The sequence below is a fragment of the Stenella coeruleoalba genome (assembly GCF_951394435.1).
Source record: "Stenella coeruleoalba genome assembly, chromosome: 9".
Taxonomy (NCBI): Eukaryota; Metazoa; Chordata; class Mammalia; order Artiodactyla; family Delphinidae; genus Stenella; species Stenella coeruleoalba.
In genome coordinates this window covers 88,436,332-88,457,356 of record NC_137155.1, presented here as the reverse complement: position 1 = coordinate 88,457,356, position 21,025 = coordinate 88,436,332, and the positions used below count along the sequence as shown (strand labels likewise).

General features: G+C 40.8%; 1 protein-coding gene and 1 long non-coding RNA gene across 2 annotated transcripts in view; both read right to left on the bottom strand.

The window, feature by feature from the left end:
* The window catches only part of CHRM2 (cholinergic receptor muscarinic 2), an 800,456-nt gene that overhangs the window by 738,217 nt on the left and 41,214 nt on the right, over positions 1–21,025 (bottom strand). The gene's annotated exons all lie outside the window — the stretch shown is intronic.
* LOC307191834 lies at positions 7,571–18,483 on the bottom strand. The gene is made up of 3 exons (XR_013829857.1): positions 17,702–18,483; positions 8,730–8,808; positions 7,571–7,827 (listed from the first exon to the last, which is right to left on the bottom strand). It is a non-coding gene; the product is annotated as an uncharacterized lncRNA (long non-coding RNA).

Below are 21,025 nucleotides of genomic sequence, written 5' to 3'. Positions count from 1 at the left end.
CCACAGATCAGATATTTATTCCCAATACACACCAATTTTTCTCTTTCCCCAGATTATAGAATAATCATGCTTTAGTTCAAATCCTCAATAAGACCACAGGAAAACTAGAGGAGGCTGTGTATTTGGAAGTCAGTGTCTTCAGAGAATGTGCCTCTTCCTACATTTTATCAGTCTGTTGCTAGAATAAAGAAACTTAAAGCTGCTTACAAGTGGCTAACAAGTTCTATAATCAAGGCTTATTAAGGAAATATGAAGTATATTACTGAAAGAATAGGGAAGTTCATTCTAACAGAAAACATGCTACTTGGTGAGCTACAAGAAGATGAATCCTTAGAGAAAATTTAGAGAGGAGTCACTTGGCCTAATGCATCCACATTTAAGCAGAAGTGCAAATAAAGGTTCACATAGTAACTAAATCTGTTAATTATGCTGATATGTAGAGAAGAGGCTGAGACAAGAAAATTAGCATTTCAGGTGTGGAGACCACTGAATACCCACTACAAAGCTGTAGAATGAAGTTTGGTGTGAACGTGAATCCCATTACATCAAAGCCCACTAACCAAGGCTTGTAGAAAAATAAGTAAATCATTCCAAACACTAGAAAGAGGTATTGCATTTTATTTCCTCTGATCTCAGCTTATATTTATTTATGCACAAGAGAGTACACATTTAACGTAGTCTAAAGACATGACTCAAAATGTCAGATAACATGGAAGGTAATGGAAAGCAGATCTAAAAGAAAAGAAAACACTGAAAAACGCCACCTCATCTCTTCAGTGAATCTTATTGGCATTTAGAACTGCCCCATAATGACCACTTGTTGGGTTTGCTCAGAACCCCTTCCTCCTCTTTTTCTAAGTGTACCCCACTTTTCCTTATTACACCACCCCTCTTCCACCCCATGTGCTCACTGTGGGACATTGTCAGTCTTGATGTCCAGCCCCACCTGCCAAAGGAGTGAAGTCATCACTTAGGTCCACCAATTGGAGAACATTATTTTCCTTACTATAATAATTTGTTCAGGGATGGACATACGATGCCAACATCGCCAACTAAGTCACTCTTGAAACTGGATGCTGAGGCAAACAGGCTCTCTCTTAGCAGAGGGGAGTCACAAGCGAAGAGTGTATACTTTGCGTTACCATTGTCCATATTTCCTAACATGTGGCTAGAGCCTGTATGAAAAAGAAGCCACACACCAAAAGGGCAGAACCATGAAACAGAGATTAAAATAGAAATGCGAGGATATTATTCCAGCCCCTGGATCCACGTGTGCCCCAAACTATTCAGACTTCCCTGTAACACGAACCAGTACATTCCTCTTTTTAACTTGTTTGTGATGAATTTCTGTCACCTGCACCCGAACAGTATTGTTATATTGTTTGTGCCAATATTGCTAACACAAACAGTATAACAATATATTGTTATATTGTGTTATATTGTTGACCAATATAACACAAACATGTGTCCGTGGTTATGAGCACATAACACAAAGTGTCAAAGCTGAAGACTACAAACTGGAAAGCTAGAAAGACTCAGACTTCACTCCAGTAAAAAACATTTGTAATTAAAAATTAAAAAAAGAAAGACTCAGACAATGATTTCCCAGTTTCTATAATAAATGCTATAGAAAAAAAAAGTGATTGAAAACCTGAACTCAAACTCCATCTGATTTGACCTATCTAGTATCATAACATCACACTGTGTTTTGAGACTGTAAGATTTAGTATTATGACAATTGTAATGAAGCTTAGCAAACAGCACTTTCTGAGTCCTTATGACCATGATGATACCCTCTACAGATAGTTTTCTTTTGCTTTCCCATAACCGCAGATGGTGTCCATGGCCCTTGCCAGTCTTCTCCCAAAAAGCTTAATGTTTTTTGTAACTGGAAGTAGAGAGATAACGTGGATAAAATGGAACTATTTATTGAAAAACAAGGATTTCGGAGCATAAGATTTACTTAGGGTAGGTCAACAGATAGGTGGACAGTGCTACCCTCCCTCATGCAGAACACAGCCCATGTAAGAACTGCATGAGTTGTAACGCCTGCTTCCTTTCCTTCAGGATCCTGGAAACATACCTCTGTCACTTAAGTTACCGACTTTCTCTATGCAGCGAGGAGGATATGGTCGAAGCCCAGATATGACCGAAAGCGTTGTGAAAAAATCCTCAAATGGCACATATCCCAATGAGGCACATGTTTCTGTCCTAAATTCAGCTCCATGTCTCTCACACATAGCCTTAACTTAGCTGATGATTTTATAGCCTGGTACTAGTTATCTTGAATCCAACAAAATGAACATCAGCATTTTGACCCTCTGAATCAGACTAATTCCATAGAGTAAGTATGCAAATTACTTTAGAACCAAGCCACCCTTCTTAAACAAAGTTTACCTTTTCTATCCAATTCTGAAGGATTCAAAAGGAAATCTGCTCCATGTCCTACCTAATAATGCCTGATTTCCCTTAACTCAGAGCCCATTAGAGCCTTCTATCCAGTTGCACAGAGCTGAGAAAGATGGAAAAGCAGAGGGAAGAACTGAACCACGGCTTCCAAGCTGTGAGAAAGCTGGGGAGCACCTCGTAACTAAGCCAGAGAAATGCATTTCATCTGTTTGTCCCTCTCTTTTTCAGCCAAGCCTCCAATGACATACACATCCCAGAAAATGGAGAAGACAAGCATTGCAGAGTGGTTAAAACAATCCCCTGTCCTACAGAATCTTCAAGGAGAAATGGCCACTGAAATTTTATTGGCACCTTTCTTGTGGCAATTTTATACCAAGGGCTATAAAAATGTATCATTCCCTTAAACCCAAAAATTCCACTCCTGAGAATTTTTCCTAAGGAAGTAATTCAACAGAAGGAAAAACTAAGTACACAATAATGTTATTTGCAGCTCCATCTAAAATAGTAAAGCATCAGAAGGATCCTTAATGTATAATAATAATAAGGAATGTTTAAATAGTGTATAAATCAATGGAATATTACACAGCCATAAAATTATGATTATACTGTCTGCATATAATATTCAGTGAAAACCTATAAAATGATACATTCGTTATTATGATTACAATTATGAAAACTAAAAATGCATATAGATGAACATTAGGATGGAGTACAAAAAATGAAAGTAATCATGTCAGGATTGTGAGGTCATTGGTGACCTTTCTTTTGTCACACTTAATTTCCGTTATTATAAGTCAACAGCAGCAATGACGAGAACCTGCCTCCTCCTTTAGGGGAGAAAAGTCAACCATACTCATCCATTCATTCCCTAAAGAGACTCATCCTCAGCAGCTCCCATGTGCCAGAATTCATTCAGAATTAGGGATACATTCACCTAAAGTCAAGTATGCTCTGGCCAACATTCCTCCCCTTGTTCCATGGGATTAGAAAGTATTATAGGGCTTTCTCACTTTCTATTTCTGTAATTACCATATTCCATCCAAATGGTATACCCATTTCCCCTCACATATTCAATATCTCTGAAATTGAGATGCATTTTCTAATTGACGGCATCTTAAAATTGCTGTCCCCCAGGTGGCAGTTGTGAGGAAGTTGTAACTACCTGCCCATGTGCAAACTTGGTCATAGATCTTCATAACTCACTTTAGTTGAGTTATTTGCATTGTAGGTGGTAGAAATAATGAGTTTCATTACTGTCTTTTAAAATTTGGACTATTATTTGGCACTAAATAAAAAGTGATTATACATGTGGAAAGACATGGATACTGAGCAACAGGGTATAAATGGAGCAAAGATCTTTGTTACAGGAGTGACTGTAATTCCACATCTTCCTGCAATAACAATCAATTTATTGTACTTGTATCTTCCTTATTATACATATACAAATATGGTAAATAATAAAAGAAAGTTCTAACTCTATATAAGTCTAAAATAGTCTCTTGATAATGTAAAATAAAAATTTTAAGATGTAAGAAACATGGTGTCATAGTTTGGAGAAGCATTATTTTCAGTGTTATATTAAATGACGATACCACTTAAAAAGTCAATTGCTAGCACAGATTCAATAAATTCAGTAACAGACAGCACTACCCACTGATGCTGACTTCCTTTTGTCTTTAACTATTTCTCCTTCCTCCTAGGCGATATACAGGATTTCCACAATTTTCCATACTTCTGATCCATGCTGGAGAACTTAAGTGCCAATATGGTATGAAGAAATCAAGATTCTGAAGAAAGTTCCATACACTAACCTATACTGAGGTTAGTGCTTCTAATTGTTCAAAGGAAGGCAAGGGGAGACGACAACAGCTGGAGGATTGATGTCCAAGCTGGAGAGTATTGAGTCTGTCAGTAAGGGGCTTTTTGTTGGGTTTTTGGTTGGTTTGCTTTTGGAGCAATCCCAGTCAACAGTGCACTTTTCCATTGGTAACTTGAGTACCTTATTCACATTTATGACCTTAATGCTTGAGGGGGAAGAAGAGAACATGCTCTCCTCCTCACCTTGTCTTTAAAATTCCCCTGTTGTTGACAGTTAACTCCCACAATGAGAGGGCAAACAATGAGGGTTGGGAGGTCTTTGTCACTTCATTCCAACAAATGCCCTCTCTCAACTGTTTCTGCTGTTAGGGATTTTTAAATTGTGATGCCACTGCCTCCATGAAAATATGCTCTAGAACCTAAGCCCTGTTCTCCTTTTACTTTTAACTTTCATAAAGATGACATTTCTGCAGAAGATAAAGCAGTCTCAAGTACCCTCACATTAAGTCACACTCATATGTGTCAAAAACCTGGAACAAGAGAATGTGAAAACAAGAAGCATTTCCTTTTAGTCTTTTTGGTTAATGCCCTAATACTACATTACCTACCAGCAAAGGGTTCACATAAGCTACTGGAAATTATCGTGAGCCAGAAGCAGAAAGGTGCACTGTGCCACCTATCCTCCAAAACGTACTTACTGTTTCCTCACCTCATCTTCAAACACTCTTCCAAATCTAACCTGAGCTTGAGAGGGCTGGGCAGGCTGATCTGGACAGGGGTCATCCTTGAGGTGCTACTTTGCCTTCACACAAGCAAACCTGGTACTGGCATCCATCATGTCTCTATTTAAATGTCCCCTTCTCAGAGAGTCCTCCCCTGAAAAAGAGTGTCCACACACACACACACACACACACACACACACATACACAATAACCCATGCATGTTCTTGTGTTTCTTTTCCTCTTCATCCTTACTCTGCTTTATTTTTAACATAGCACATGTCACCACCTGATATTTTATTTATTGTCTGCTTCCCTCAACTAGAACAGAAACCCTAAAAGAGCACGGATTCTGTATGTTCTGTTCACTGCTATGCCTCAGGTTCTATTATACCTGTCAGGTAATAGTATGCCACCAATAGGAGGTACTCAATAAAATTGTTAAGTGAATGAACAAATGAATGATACAACTCAGCTTCGGCATCTATGAAATGAAAGAGTTTCAGTAAATGACCTATGAGTTTTCTTTCAAATATAACATCCTGAAATTTTAATGTTGTTGGATTATTCAACTGATATTTAAATGATCTATTAGGTTACTTCAAAACAGGATCTAAGTTTTACACTTCTCAAGGGTGTCTTCTGCTTTGAAGTATCTACCCTAGAATCTAATATGTGCTACCAAAAAATGGTAACAATCTGTCATAAATCAGTCAATGTGGGAAAAGATGAAAGATTAATCTTCATTTTTTTCCTAACCTCTAACTTTTCTAACTTCAAATCTAACTTCTGTTGATCACACAATCATCAACAGAAAAAAAGAATATTAGTTAATATTGATTAAACACTAAGTATAAGAAATATTTAATTCTTGAAACCACCCTATGAGATACATACCACTATTGATCCCATTTTACTTTTTACATATTAACAAACAGAGCCAAAAATTGGCAGAGCAAGGCTTGAATGCATAACTCTGTGACTCTAAAGTTGGTTTCTTAACATTATTCTTTGGACCTGGGATTCCATTCATTCTTCTCCTTATTCTGAATTCTAGCTAGAAACACCCCTGTTATAATTTTTCACAAGAGCATATAGCATCGGTATTTTTAGTACCTTTTTTCCTTCTCTCTTCACTAATTTTCTCTTCCCACACCGCTCCACAGTACTAGGCTTTGGTTTTCAGGAAGGTTCAGAAGCCTTGTGTCAAGCACTAGCCAGGCCCAGCGAGGAGAGAGACTCTTAACGGAAAGAAATGATATTAGAAAAGGGAAAGAAGAAATGCGTTGGTGTTACGATTGATCACAGACAAGCGAACATACACTGCACTTCACCCTGTGGTGCCTGCAACTGATGAGGCTCAGGTGAACACAGGAAAGAAATTGGTTCAACTCTTCCATAGCAGCTTGCCTTAAATCTTGATTTGATGAGGAATCCAAATGAGAGTTTAGCAGGAACTGGGACTCGGGGATAAATGCACGCCATACACTGCAGCACCGGGCACTGCTTCCCTCTGCCTTTGCCTGTCACCTGGCCCACACCATACATCCTGATGATCAGAGCCTTGGTCAAGTCTCTCCCTTTTCTCCTTTTGCTGTTCCCACTTTGCCACCATTCTGGCTTTTCCTCAAAGAGCTTGTGTGGATGTCCATAGAATAATTATATTTGCATTTGGGGAGGTATTTCTGGCCGCAGTGAGGAGCATGTACTGAAATAAAATAAACTTTAAGGCAGGGGTTCCAGTTAGGAAGATAAGAGGCAGTTTCAATAAAAAGCAGGGCTGCACTTGATCGAGGGCAGTGGCAGTGGAGAGTGGGTTCCGTTTCAGGATGCCATCAGCAGAACAGACACTGCCTCCAGTTAAGGGCTCTCAGGTAACTGGGCAGCAGCACAGCGGTCTGACACCGCCTCATTCTGAACCTGGACGCTGTCACAAGTGGAGGTTACCTCTCATTCATCGTCCTTCTGTACACCTGCTCCCTTCCATCCTCACACACATGTTCATTAACTCTTACTCCTCACTCAGCTCCCTCGTCCCTTTTTTGTGTGTGTGGTACGCGGGCCTCTCACTGCTGCGGCCTCTCCCGTTGCGGAGCACAGGCTCCGGACGCGCAGGCTCAGCGGCCATGGCTCACGGGCCCAGCCGCTCCGCAGCATGTGGGATCCTCCCGGACCGGGGCACGAACCCCTGTCCCCTGTGGACTCACAACCACTGCGCCACCAGGGAAGCCCCTCCCTCGTCCCTTTTAAACTCACTTTACACCTGCCTTCAAGCCCTTACGGGGCATCTTGAGCGCAGCAGGGACAAATAATGAAGAGTTCTGCCAGGGTGTATAATCCACAATTCAGATGAATTTAAAAGATGATCACTTTGCATATTGAGTGGCTTGAATTTATTTAAACCTTGCTCTGAATATAACTACTTAAAAATCGACATCAATGTTAGTAATCACAGCCTCATGAACACATATGAATTTATTAGGAACAGGTTTTTACTGAAAACTTTATTGTCATTGAACAATAAGTGCTTATTTTATGTGCACTCTTGGTTGGTTCAAACAGGAATACCGGTCTTAACTCCTCACGGGGGGGGGGGGGGGGGGGGGGCGGGGGGGTAGCTAATGGAAAATGGAAATACAAGCATTGTGTTTCTCCACAAGTTCAGTTCTACAGGAGACACGACAGATTAAAAAAAAGATTCTTGATGTGGGCTTCCCTGGTGGCGCAGTGGTTGGGAGTCCGCCTGACGATGCGGGGGGCGCGGGTTCGTGCCCCGGTCCGGGGGGATCCCGCGTGCTGCGGAGCGGCTGGGCCCGTGGGCCGTGGCCGCTGGGCCTGCGCTCCGCAGCGGGACGGGCCACAGCGGTGAGAGGACCACGTACTGCAAAAAAAAAAAAAAATTCTTGATGAAATAAATGTAGGAAATGTTGCATACCCTCATCCTTTCTTGAAGCATCTTTGATGTTCACATTAGCATCTCAAAGGCTCTGGGAAGTCCCATATTAAATAAAACTATTTAACAGGGCATTTCCCAAACACTGCAGCCATTAAAGCACCATATAAACTTCGGAAATCTATTTAGCCTGACTGTGCTTCACTCCTTCTCCGTGGTGGTAGAAGTATTGGGCCTTACTTCCTACAGAAAATGCTAGAAAGGACTGATGAGCACAATTATGAGTCAATTAGCAAATGGAAAGTTGCCGCCCCCTGAAAACATGGGGAGTGTCAAGTTTGTGCCAAATATAGACTATTGTTCCATGGCCCTCCTTTCCCAAAACATGCCAGTGTCACCTCTTGCATTGAAAGGATGAAAGCACACTCTGGCCATTGCAGAGTAAACTTAAGAGGGAAAAAGAAAACAGAGAGAGAGAGAGAGAGAGAGATGGAGACAGAGACAGAGACAGATCTCCCCCAGAATGAGCTTTCCTGTGAGACTAATGGGGCTTTCACCTTACAGGGCCCTGAGAGAAGACCTAGCCACATATCATCACATATTTTCATAAAATTTGCAAATGAGAGATCTTTAAACTGCAATGCTTTAGATGACAGTCTCTTTCCACTCTGATTTCCCATCTGTTACATTTTCCCCTGTGTTGGATGATTTTTGGTGTAATTGTGAATCACTTTGGGTTTTGGCTAAGAAGTTGAGTTAGGGACACACTGAGTTGAATTTAATAGTTCATATTTATATCACTTCCAGTCATTTCTGTTAAGTTGTGAGCAGCCATCCCGGGGTGGAAATGACCTCCAAAAATACTCCTACAGTCAACTACACCAACCTACCGGGCATCATGATCTGAAATGCATGACGAGAAGTTAAGCCATGATGTTAGCATGTCCTATGGTTGACCCAGCACCAGGACTGTTGGGTTGTGAAAGGGAAACAAGGTTTGAAATGTAGGAAGACAAAAGCTAATTTGTATGATATTTTACACAAAAGATTCCATTCTTATTAATGCATAAACAAAACTGAAGTCTTCTCCTGCCAAAGGTATACGTGGTTATGCAGCACACACAAATATAAACGCACCATATATTTTTCCCTTTTTTGATGAGAATATTTTTTAATGGAATTTACCAGAATGTCTGTGTTTGCAGGGCACAAACCTGCAGCTGTTACATGTTTTATGCATCCCAAGATATTAGATTATATCTTAGAGTCTCTCTCACATATTGTCCTGATAAACTCTAGTGGTTCTAGATGAAATAGTATAAATATTGTCACTAACACAGTGAAATAGAAATAAAGAAACAAGTGCAAATATTCACTAATAAATCATGGTATGTGATATAAAATTCATTTAACTACAACACTTTTAGCTCCGTACAACAGAGCAGTAATTTAAAATGTATTGAACTACTCTTGTTTGTACTTTCAGATTCATTTTATATTTTTTCAGAATTATAGATAATGCCAAAATTCAAGAGTGATTTTAATAAAGAAGCCAAATGTAAACTAAAAGAGAATACTGGCTGAAGTTTCAATATCACCAACATTCTTATTATATCATGATGGAAACTATAACTTGTGGATCAATATCACTAACATGAAGAAAAAAATTCCACCAGGACAGTCTCAAACCAGAAATAAAAAAGCAAAAGGCAGATGAATGTTATAGAACAGAAAAACACACTCTGCATTGCTTAATGAATGTTGTCAGATCAAATAATATTTCAGATTAGAAACCTTCTGCCTAAGAAAACTTCAAATGTCTAAAATCATAAAGTTTGTATACAACGCAAAGTTTAAAGGGGATTTCCCTAATTTGACAAACATCCTAAACATTTGCAAACAGCATCAATAAAGAGTTTAAACTGAAACAAATGTTTCTAAACTACCAGTAATACAAAGCAATTTTGAGTCAGTATGCTAAGGGAAAAACTATTACCTTTCTACTCTCTACAAAAAATGATATTTAAAATGTATTATCATTTGAAGAGACAAAGAGAATGCAACCAAAAAATGTAACAATTATAAAAGTGTATCCGAAAGTTAATTAATAAAAACAGTGTTCTCTTTTAGGATTTTGTGATGATTTGGGATTTTGTAATGCATTTTAAAATGCGTAACTTTTGATTTCTCAGTCTAAATAAATATTTATTTTCATACCTAATTTAGAGTTGCATTTGTAACTTTGTATTCTTTCTCTTAAAGAAAGCTCTCCAAATCATTAAAGCCTCAGACCCCATACAACCTGGACTTGCTTCTGATCCATCCTTTCATAGACTTTAGTGTGTAGATTCATTCAAACAGATTGACATGAGGATTATTTGATAAAATTTCATATTGACTCAACTCATATTGAATTTAATCAAAATGTATCCCACACCTAGACCTCCTAAGATAAGTTTCTCTGAGCCCAAATAGTATCTTGATGTTGAAACAATTTCCTAATGTGAAAAATAAACAATAGTAGGAGGAAATACTGCTCTCTATTCTGGAAGCTTCAAGTTCGGTCCATTGGGAATGATTCCACAGCATGATTTTGACATCAGATTTCTGAAGATATATTCTAAAAGTGAAGTGCATCTAAATATGATGCATTGGTTACAGAAGCCAGCTTCATGAAGACTCAAGTACTTATTCATGATGACGTTCCTAAACAAGGTGATGTAAAACTAATGTTTGCCCTGTGTCCTGTCGCTATGATGCCACAAATGGACTAACAAAGGAGGTTGAAGACATGACAATTCATCATGGGTCTTTCCCTGCTTAGAGAAACACTGCAGATTGAGAGAAATCCCTGGAATATACTTCCCTCCCTCATTACCACCCTCTCCGTACAGAGATCAATAACCCACATTCCGTGCAACATTAAATAAAGTATGTGGAGTTCGGGGGATATAGAAAATCTTTCCTAGGGACTCCAATAAGTTCTAAACGGTCTTCGCTGTGACTCAGAAAAATTTAATTGCTTGCTTTCTTAGCTCTCCCCAATCTCTTCTCCACCATAACAAAGAAAATTAAGGAAAAAGGGGGGGAAAAAAGAAGTAGCAAACTAAATACCCAGCAGTTCAATAGGGATAAAACAATAGATAAGGTAAAATATATCAAACTAAGATTAAGACTCTTATGTTTCCAAACAGGCATCCTCCTTGAGTGCTTAACAATTCATTAAAAATAGGTACACACATCCCATCTGCAAGAGTTAGTCTTCATAATTAGCTTGCAGTACAGGCCACACTGACAGAGAGCTATTAAAAGAGATGACGACTCAGCAACGCCTTGGTAACACTTCTGTATTTTATTGCTATGTTGATAAGCAATTGAAATGGCTGTAATTAAAGTGACCTGTAATGCTACTTTTAGTGATCTCTTCACTGTCAACATTAAATATATATGGCAAGAAAAAGGAACCTGGTGTGGTAAATAGCATAAAAGGAAAACAAATGTCGCTCTTATGATGCCATCCTACAGTCACAGAGGAGGAGAATCACTGAAAACGTATGATATGGTCCATTTTCCAACAAAGTGGTTTACATTTCTTACTCCTTATACTATAAATTATTTTTGAACTGCTCTGAATTCCTCAGATGACAAGTGAATCATTAGCCCTGTTAGAAGTCCTCCTTGACTTGGCTGTAAAATCAGGTTACTCCTGTGCTAGCAGGCTTGAACTTCTGTGACAATGTAGGCTGTGAAAACCCTACTATTCTGAGGGATGGTGATGGGAGAAGTGGAGAGCGGGGCCATTTGGAGGGTACGGATCAGGTCATCCCCTTTCCCCAGCTAGCCGGAAATAACTGAGCGCCCAGCAGGGCCATAGCTGCTGTCCAAAGTATGCAGAAGGAATGACCTGGGCATCACAGAGCTTATCAGTCATTCAGGCAGTCTTCCTGGACTCCGGGCAGGAGAGTCATCATCTATCCTCAGGTCCCTCCCTCCTTAGAGGCAGGTGAACCTCTAAGCCACTCGACACACATGGCCGTCTCCTTCTTGCCTCCGTCTACCACTTGAAACAGCTGAAACAGAGTCACACAACAATACGGCATCAAGAGGAAGAAAAGAGTCCTGCAGGAGAAGCAAAGTGCCTGCTACAGGAAAGACTGTGCAAGAACACATCCCGATCTTGGCAATGATCAGTATGATCAGTATGATACTGTGCCAACTACCATCACAGCACATATCCATCAGTGTCAGCCTGGCCTTTCTATTCTATTTCCAATAGAGCAAGAGAAAATCACAGCTCCAACAGCTATCTATCATGTCCGTCACTTTCCTGTTTCAGCAAGACAGGGGAGAAATGATGACCTTGGAGCCTTTGTGAGGTATAATCTATCTCTCCTTTATTTTCTCTCTGAAGAAGTGGGACTTCACATTACTCATCACTTTTTATATCTACTTCATCAAGTCCAAAGATCTGCATAAATGTAGGATATTGTTATACTCATGAACATTAATATTAACTCCCAATCGAAATCTTTAGATTTTCTTTAGATGGACAAAACTTGATAAAATTCCTGAGGGCCTAACAACCTAAGTTATCTCCACTGATTTAATCTTAGGAAATCCCAGTTTCTTCTCCTTTAACTTATATTTACTTGGATGGAAAGCTAATACACCAGACCAGAGCTTGCACAGATTCTACCTGGATTGAACTTGAAACTTCACAGATTCTACTTGTGAATTAAAGGATTCACAAGTCAGAAAATTATTACAGCAATATGATGATTTTATATGTTCAAGATGCTATGTGAGTTGAGAAAGGGAAACTTCCTCCTTTCTCAGGGTCTTCAAATATATTGTTGCCTTTGTCTAGAGAGCATTTAGCACCCTCTCTGCCTGGAAAACTGCTGTACATCCTTTACGTCTTGGCTTAAATGACACTTCTCCAGAGACTCTTTCTACTTCCATCATTTCAGGTTTGGTCTACGTGTTAGATGCTCCCTTTCACAGTGCTTATAATTATGAAAATAAAATAATTTATGATTATTTGTTGGACGTATATATCCCCAACTAGACTGTGACTGCCTCACTGTTTATATGCCCAGCATGTAAAAAAAAAAAAAAAGGGAAACAGCATATTTGGGATGTCTTCAAGGATAAATGGACTTCAGTAAACAGGCATAGCAATCAAAGAAGGAATGGTTTTCCTGAAAAAGGAAAAAGCAAGTGGAACTTCACATCCATGTGAAAAAGCATGATACCTTCAGGAAACTAATTAGTTGATAGTTCCTTATGGCTTAGAGTTCAAAAGGGGATAGATGATAAAACTGGAAAAATGGGCAGGAACCAAATAACGAAGCTGTGACATGCCAAGGAACTTAAACGTCCTCCTGTATGTTTTGGGTAGCCACTGAAGACTTACGTAAGAAAGTGATATGACACATATTTTAGAAATATGACTCTGGCAACAGCAAGGAAAGGAAGAGATGTGATGCAAAAAAAAAAAACACTGAGAAAGTTACCTGAAATTACGAGTGTCTGAATTAGGGTAGGACCTGAAAATGCAGAGGAATGGATGGATTTGAGGGACCTGAGAGAAGCAGAAGGAACAGTTGTTTGGAATCGTTTGGATGTGGTTGGAAAGGGAATGGGAGGGGTTATGGATGACACCAGGGATCCTGGATCGAGTGACCTGTGATATGAGTTCATGCCAGTAAACAATACAATAAGTCCCCTATATACAAACGAGTTCCATTCCAAGAGTGTGTTCGTAAGTCCAATTTGTTCACAAGTCCAACAAAATTAGCCTAGGTACCCAACTAACACAATCGGCTATATAGTACTGTACTGTAATAGGTTTATAATACTTTTCACAGAAATAATACTTAAAAAACAAACAAACAGAAAAAATAAAGAAAACATTTTTTAATATTACAGTACAGTACCTTGAAAAGTATAGTAGTACCAGCTACATCACTGCTGCTTTTACACTTGGTTCTGGACATCCTGGGCTTGAAGTAAACATACAGTATTACTGTACTCTATACAGTACTGTACTGTGAAGTATACAAAAGCACAACCACTTGTAGAGGATGCACGCACATGACAATGTACGCCAAACATGTGAACTAACTTATGTGATTGGACATGCAAACTCAAGTTCACGCCTTTGAAACTTCGCAACTTGAAGGCTCGTATGTAGGGGACATACTGTATTGCCAGTAGGAGGTGTAGGTTTGGATTAAAGATAATAGAGTTAATTCTTGCATTTACTGAGTCGTAAGTGCCTGTGGGTCTTCCAGTAAGGAGGTCAATCATCAGTTGAATACATGGATCTCAGGAGAGAGGTATGGGCTAGAGGTAGAGATTTGGGAGCTATCAAACAATGAATAGAGATTGATGCCATGAGGGTAGATGAGAGCGACAGGGAGAAGGCACAGGATAAAAAGAAAAAGGGTCTGAGTATGGAGTCTTAATGAGCACCGGCCCTTAACTTCTCTGGCCACTTCCCTCCAGCATACCACTCACTATCCCCTGCTAGCTCAGCACTCCTCATCTGCGACAGCCCTCAGCCTGCCCTTCTGTCCCAGGCCTTCCTCTTGCTACCAACATCCCAGCACTCATACCTTCTATTAAAGAAATTTCAAATGTCTCCAGAGAAAAGTGGGGGGAAAAAAAGGTTGTAACTGTGGCACAATCACAAGTAACGTGGATGTGTCGACGATTGCTGTACTGGTCAGCTAGCACTGCCACAGCAAAGTACCACACACTGAGTGGCTTAAACTACAGAAATTATCTTATTTCTGGAGGCTAGAAGTCCAAGATCAAGGTGTTGGAAGGGTTGGCTCCTTCTGTGAACTATCAGAGAGAATCTGTTCTATGCTTCTCCTCTGGCTTCAAGTGGTTGGTGGCTGTCTTTGGTGTTCCTTAGCTTGTAGTCACAAGATCCCTGCTTCCATGTTCACATGCCATTCTACCTGTGTGAGCTTGTGTTCAAACCTCCCCTTTTTATAAGGACACCAATCATATTAAATTAGGCCCCACCCTAATGACCTCATCTTAAATTAACTAATGACATTGGCAAAAACCCTATTTCCAAATAAGGTCACATTCTGAGGTACTGGGAGTTAGGACTTCAAATTATGAATTTTAGTGGGATACAATTCAAGCCATTACAACTAGGGAACACCATTTATATGTCTTTCATTTTACAGAGAAGTTACTTCATAATAGCTTCCAAAATACTTTCATAAAATAATATATAAGGAAGTACTCTATGAACTGGAAATTGTTAAAGATACTATAGTTATTACTTTTGATAAAACATTAGTAAATCATACAAATACTATCTCAGAATTATTAAGGGTGAAGCAAAGGGCCCTTTGTAATCCAAATGTCAAGTGTATGGACACCACAAGATGACATGATCATCATGCCAAATTTATAGTGCTTTCTATGCCGCAGAAACATGGGATCAGGGACTTCCCTGGTAGTGCAGTGGTTAAGACTCCGCACTCCCAATGCAGGGGGCCAGGGTTCAATCCCTGGTCAGGGAACTAGATCCCACATGCATGCCACAACTAAGAGTTCACATGCCACAACTAAGAAGCTGGTAAGCCACAACTAAAGGAGCCCTCCAGCCGCAACTAAGAAGCCCGCCTGCCACAATGAAGGAGCCCATGTGCTGCAGCTAAGAAGCCCACCTGCTGTAACTGAGACCAGGCACAGCAAAAGAAAGAAAACCAAAGGAAGGAACGGAGGGAGGGAGGGAGGGAGAGAAAGAAAGAAAGAAACATTGGATCAGACTTTTGGTAGATGTTCCTATCACTATTTCAGGCTTTATAACTACATTGTCACTCCCATGGATTTTGTAATGGCTTTGTGTGAAATGAGCTCATTCATCTCTGGTGATGTAAGACTCAAGTGTTAAGATTGCAGCCATCAGTCCCTGACTAGTCACTGAGGCATCAGATGGGGCCAGTGCTCCCAAGATGATGAAGTCATAGCTTGGCACCCCTTAGCAACCAAGTTTCCATGGCGGTCATTTCAGAGCTTGTGGCATGGCTGGGTGCAGGGCCAGCTCAGGGTGCATGCCCAGTCCCATGCTCCAGCACCAGCCTGATGTCCCACACCAGCATTCCCTGTTCCTGGATAACTTCTTTTTTTTTTTTTTTTTTTTTTTTTTTTGCGGTACGCAGGCCTCTCACTGCTGTGGCCTCTCCCATTGTGGAGCACAGGCTCCGGACGCACAGGCTCAGCGGCCATGGCTCACAGGCCCAGCCGCTCGGCGGCATGTGGGATCCCCCCGGACCGGGGCACGAACCCGCGTCCCCTGCATCGGCAGGCGGACTCTCAACCACTGCGCCACCAGGGAAGCCCCTGGATAACTTCTTAATGAAATCCTGCTTTATGCTTTTCATTGGCTTCAAAGCTTCTTTCCACCATCTTAGAACTGAATGTGTAGATACTGACATACCTTCTAAATCCCACCTGAGAAAAGGGATCACAAGCTTAGACTTCTTTTTGATATGGCACAACTCTATATACTCAGAGACCTCAGGCTGATGATGTTTTGCTCTGGTTTCTTTGAGGGCATTTTCATTCAGAACAGGTTTTGCCAAAGAGTCACAGCAAACAAACCTTTACGCTTCCTTTGCCTCTGCACTTTCTCCTGCTTCAAAACCTATACTCACACATCTAATTTCCTCCTCACGATATAATTATAAATATCTGCATAGTGCGTCACATACTCCTGAGGGACTGTAAGCTCCTAATCCCATGAGGGAGCTACAGCTCCTGTGAGCCTCCATAAAACAGACTGGAGGGCCACAAAGGGGGCCTTCAAACACTGAGAAGTTTTCATTTATTGCTTATTATATCTGGAGAGCCACACAAATCAGTTTACCTGTTAACTTCAGTGTAACTGGGGTGGGAAACAGAAGGTTCTCTTGCTTTAATTTAATATCCCTTCCCTCTCTTCCTCCTCAAGCTAATTCTAAAGTTCATTCAGATTCTCTGAAGAGTCTGTATAAAATAGCCCTAGGAGAGCTTCAAGATGGCGGAAGAGTAAAACGCGGAGATCACCTTCCTCCCCACAAATACATCAGAAATACGTCTACATGTGGAACAGCTCCTACAGAACACCTACTGAACGCTGGCAGAAGACCTCAGACCTCCCAAAAGGCAAGAAACTCCCTACATACCTGGGTGGGACAAAAGAAAAAAGAAAAAAAAGACAAAAGAATAGGGACGGGACCTGTACCTCGGGGAGGGAGCTGTGAAAGAGGCAACGTTTCCACACACTAGGAAGCCCCTTCGCGGGCGGAGGCTACGGGTGCCGGAGGCGGAAGCTTCAGAGCCGCGGAGGATAGCGCAGCAACAGGGGTGCGGAGGGCAAAGCGGAGAGATTCCCGCACAGAGGACTGGTGCCGACCTGCACTCACCAGCCCGAGAGGCTTGTCTGCTCACCCGCCAGGGCGGGCGGGGCTCGGACTTCGGTCGGATCCCAGGGAGAGGACTGAGGCTGGCGGCGTGAACACAGCCTGAAGGGGCTAGTGCCCCACAGCTGGCCAGGAGGGAATCCGGGGAAAAGGTCTGGAGCTGCCGAAGAGGCAAGAGACTTTTTCTTCCCTCTTTGTTTCCTGGTAGGCGAGGAGAGGGGATTCAGAGCGCCGCTTAAAGGAGCTCCAGAGACGGGAGCGAGCCGCGGCAATCAGCGCGGACCCCAGAGACGAGCATGGGATGCTAAGGCTGCTACTGCTGCCACCAAGAAGCCTGTGTGCGAGCACAGGTCACTCTCCTCACCGCCCCTCCCGGGAGCCTGTGCAGCCCGCCACTGCCAGGGTCCCGTGAACCAGGAACAACTTACCCGGGAGAACGCACAGCGTGCCTCAGGCTGCTGCAACGTCATGATGACCTCTGCTGCCGCAGGCTCGCCCCGCACTCCATACCCTTCCCTCCCCCGCACCTGAGTGAGCCAAAGACCCGGAAGCAGCTGCTCGTTTAACCCCGTCCTCTCTGAGCGGAAACAGACGCCCTCAGGCGACCTACACGCAGAGGCGGGGCCAAATCCAAAGCTGAGACCCTGGGAGCTGAGAGAACGAAGAAGAGAAAGGGAAATCTCTCCCAGCAGCCTCAGGAGCAGCGGATTAAAGCTCCACACTCAACTTGATGTACCTGCATCTGTGGAATACCTGAATAGACAACGAATCATACCAAATTGAGGGGATGGACTTTGGGAGCAACGATATATATATATTTTTCCCTTTTTCTCTTTTTTGTGAGTATGTATGTGTATGCTTCTGTGTGTGATTTTCTCTGTATAGCTTTGCTTTTACCATTGTCCTAGGGTCCTGTCTGTTTTTGTTTGATTTATTGCTTAAAGTTTTTTCTCTTAATAATTATTTTTTATTTTAATTATTTTATTTTACTTTATATTATTTTATCTTCTTTCTTTATTTTTTTCCTCCCTTTTATTCTGAGCCATGTGGAGGACAGGCTGTTGGTGCTCCAGCCAGGCATCAGGGCTGTGCCACTGAGGTGGGAGAGCCAACTTCAGGACACTGGTCCACCAGAGACCTCCCAGCTCCACATAATATCAAATGGCAAAAATCTCCCAGAGATCTGCATCTCAACAGCAAGACCCAGCTCCACTCAACGACCAGCAACCTACAGTGCTGGACACCCTATGCCAAACAACTACCAAGGCAGGAACACAACCCCATCCATTAGCACAGAGGCTGCCTAAAATCATAATAAGGCCACAGACACCCCAAAATACACCACCAGACTTAGACCTGCCCAACAGAAACACAAGATCCAGCCTCATCCACCAGAACACAGGCACCAGTCCCCTCCACCAGGAAGCCCACTGAACTAACCTTAGCCACTGGGAACAGACACCAAAAACAATGAGACCTACAAACATGCAGGCTGCGAAAAGGAGACCCCAAACACAGTAAGGTAAGCAAAATGAGAAGACAGAAACACACAGCAGATGAAGGAGCAAGGCAAAAACCCACCAGACCTCACAAATGAAGAGGAAATAGGCAGTCTACCTGAAAAAGAATTCAAAATAATGAGTAAAGATGATCCAAAATCTTGGAAAGAGAATGGAGAAAATACAAGAAACGTTTAACAAGGACCTAGAAGAACTAAAGAGCAAACAAAGAGTGATGAACAGCACAATAAATGAAATTAAAAATTCTCTAGAAGGGATCAATGCAGAATAACTGAGGCAGAAGAACGGATAAGTGACCTGGAAGATAAAATAGTGGAAATAACTACTGCAGAGCAGAATAAAGAAAAAAGAATGAAAAGAACTGAGGACAGTCTCAGAGACATCTTGAGACAACATTAAATGCACCATTTGAATTATAGGGGTTCCAGAAGAAGAAGAGAAAAAGAAAGGGACTGAGACAATATTTGAAGCGATTATAGATGAAAACTTCCCTAATATGGGGAAAGAAATAGTTAATCAAGTCCAGGAAGCACAGAGACTCCCATACAGGATAAATCCAAGGAGAAACACACCAAGACACATATTAATCAAACTATCAAAAATTAAATACAAAGAACAAGTATTAAAAGCAGCAAGGGAAAAAAAACAAATAACACATAAGGGAATCCCCATAAGGTTACGAGCTGATCTTTCAGCAGAAACTCTGCAAGCCAGAAGGGTGTGGCAGGACATACTTAAAGTGATGAAGGAGAAGAACCTGCAACCAAGATTACTCTACCTAGCAAGGATCTCATTCAGATTACATGGACAAATTAAAACCTTTAAAGACAAGGAAAAGCTAAGAAAATTCAGCACTACCAAACCACCTTTACAACAAATGCTAAAGGAACTTTTCTAGGCAGGAAACACAAGAGAAGGAAAAGACCTACAATAATAAACCCAAAACAATTAAGAAAATGGTAATAGGAACATACATATTGATAATTACCTTAAATGTAAATGGATTAAATGCTCCACCCAAAAGACATATATTGGCTGAATAGATACAAAAACAAGACCCATATGTATATGCTGTCAACAAGAGACCCACTTCAGACCTAGGGACACATACAGACTGAAAGTGAGGGGATGGAAAAACATATTCCATGCAAATGGACATCAAAAGAAAGCTGGAGTAGCAATTCTCATATCAGACAAAATAGACTTAAAAACAAAGACTATTACAAGAGACAAAGAAGGACACTACATAATGATCAAGGGATCTATCCAAGAAGAAGATATAACAATTGTAAATATTTATGCACCCAACATAGGAGCACCTCAATACATAAGGCAAATACTAACAGCCATAAAAGGGGAAATCGACAGTAACACAATCATAGTAAGGGACTTTAACACCCCACTTTCACCAAAGGACATGTCATCCAAAATGAAAATAAATAAGGAAACACAAGCTTTAAATGATACATTAAACAAGATGGACTTAATTAATTTTTATAGGACATTCCATCCAAAAACAACAGAATACACATTTTTCTCAAGTGGTCATGGAACATTCTCCAGGATAGATCATATCTTGGGTCACAAATCAAGCCTTGGTAAATTTAAGAAAATTGAAATCGTATCAAATATCTTTTCCAACCACAATGCTATGAGACTAGATATCAATTACAGGAAAAAAATAAGTAAGAAATACAAACACATGGAGGCTAAACAACACACTACTTAATACCAAGAGATCACTGAAGAAATCAAAGAGGAAATAAATACCCAGAAACAAATGACAAAACACGATGACCCAAAACCTATGGGATGCAGCAAAAGCAGTTCTAAGAGGGAAGTTTATGGCAATACAATCCTACGTTAAGAAACAAAAAACATCTCAAATGAGCAACCTAACCTTGCACCTAAAGCAATTAGAGAAAGAAGAACAAAAAAACCTCAAAGTTAGCAGAAAGAAATCATAAAGATCAAATCAGAAATAAATGAAAAAGAAATGAAGGAAATGATAGCAAAGATCAATAAAACTAAAAGCTGGTTTTCTGAGAAGATAAACAAAATTGATAAACCATTAGCCAGACTCATCAAGAAAAAAAGGGAGAAGACTCAAATCAATAGACTTAGAAATGAAAAAGGAGAAATTAACAACTGACATTGCAGAAATACAAAAGATCGTGAGAGACTACTACAAGCAACTGTATGCCAATAAAATGGACAACCTGGAAGAGATGG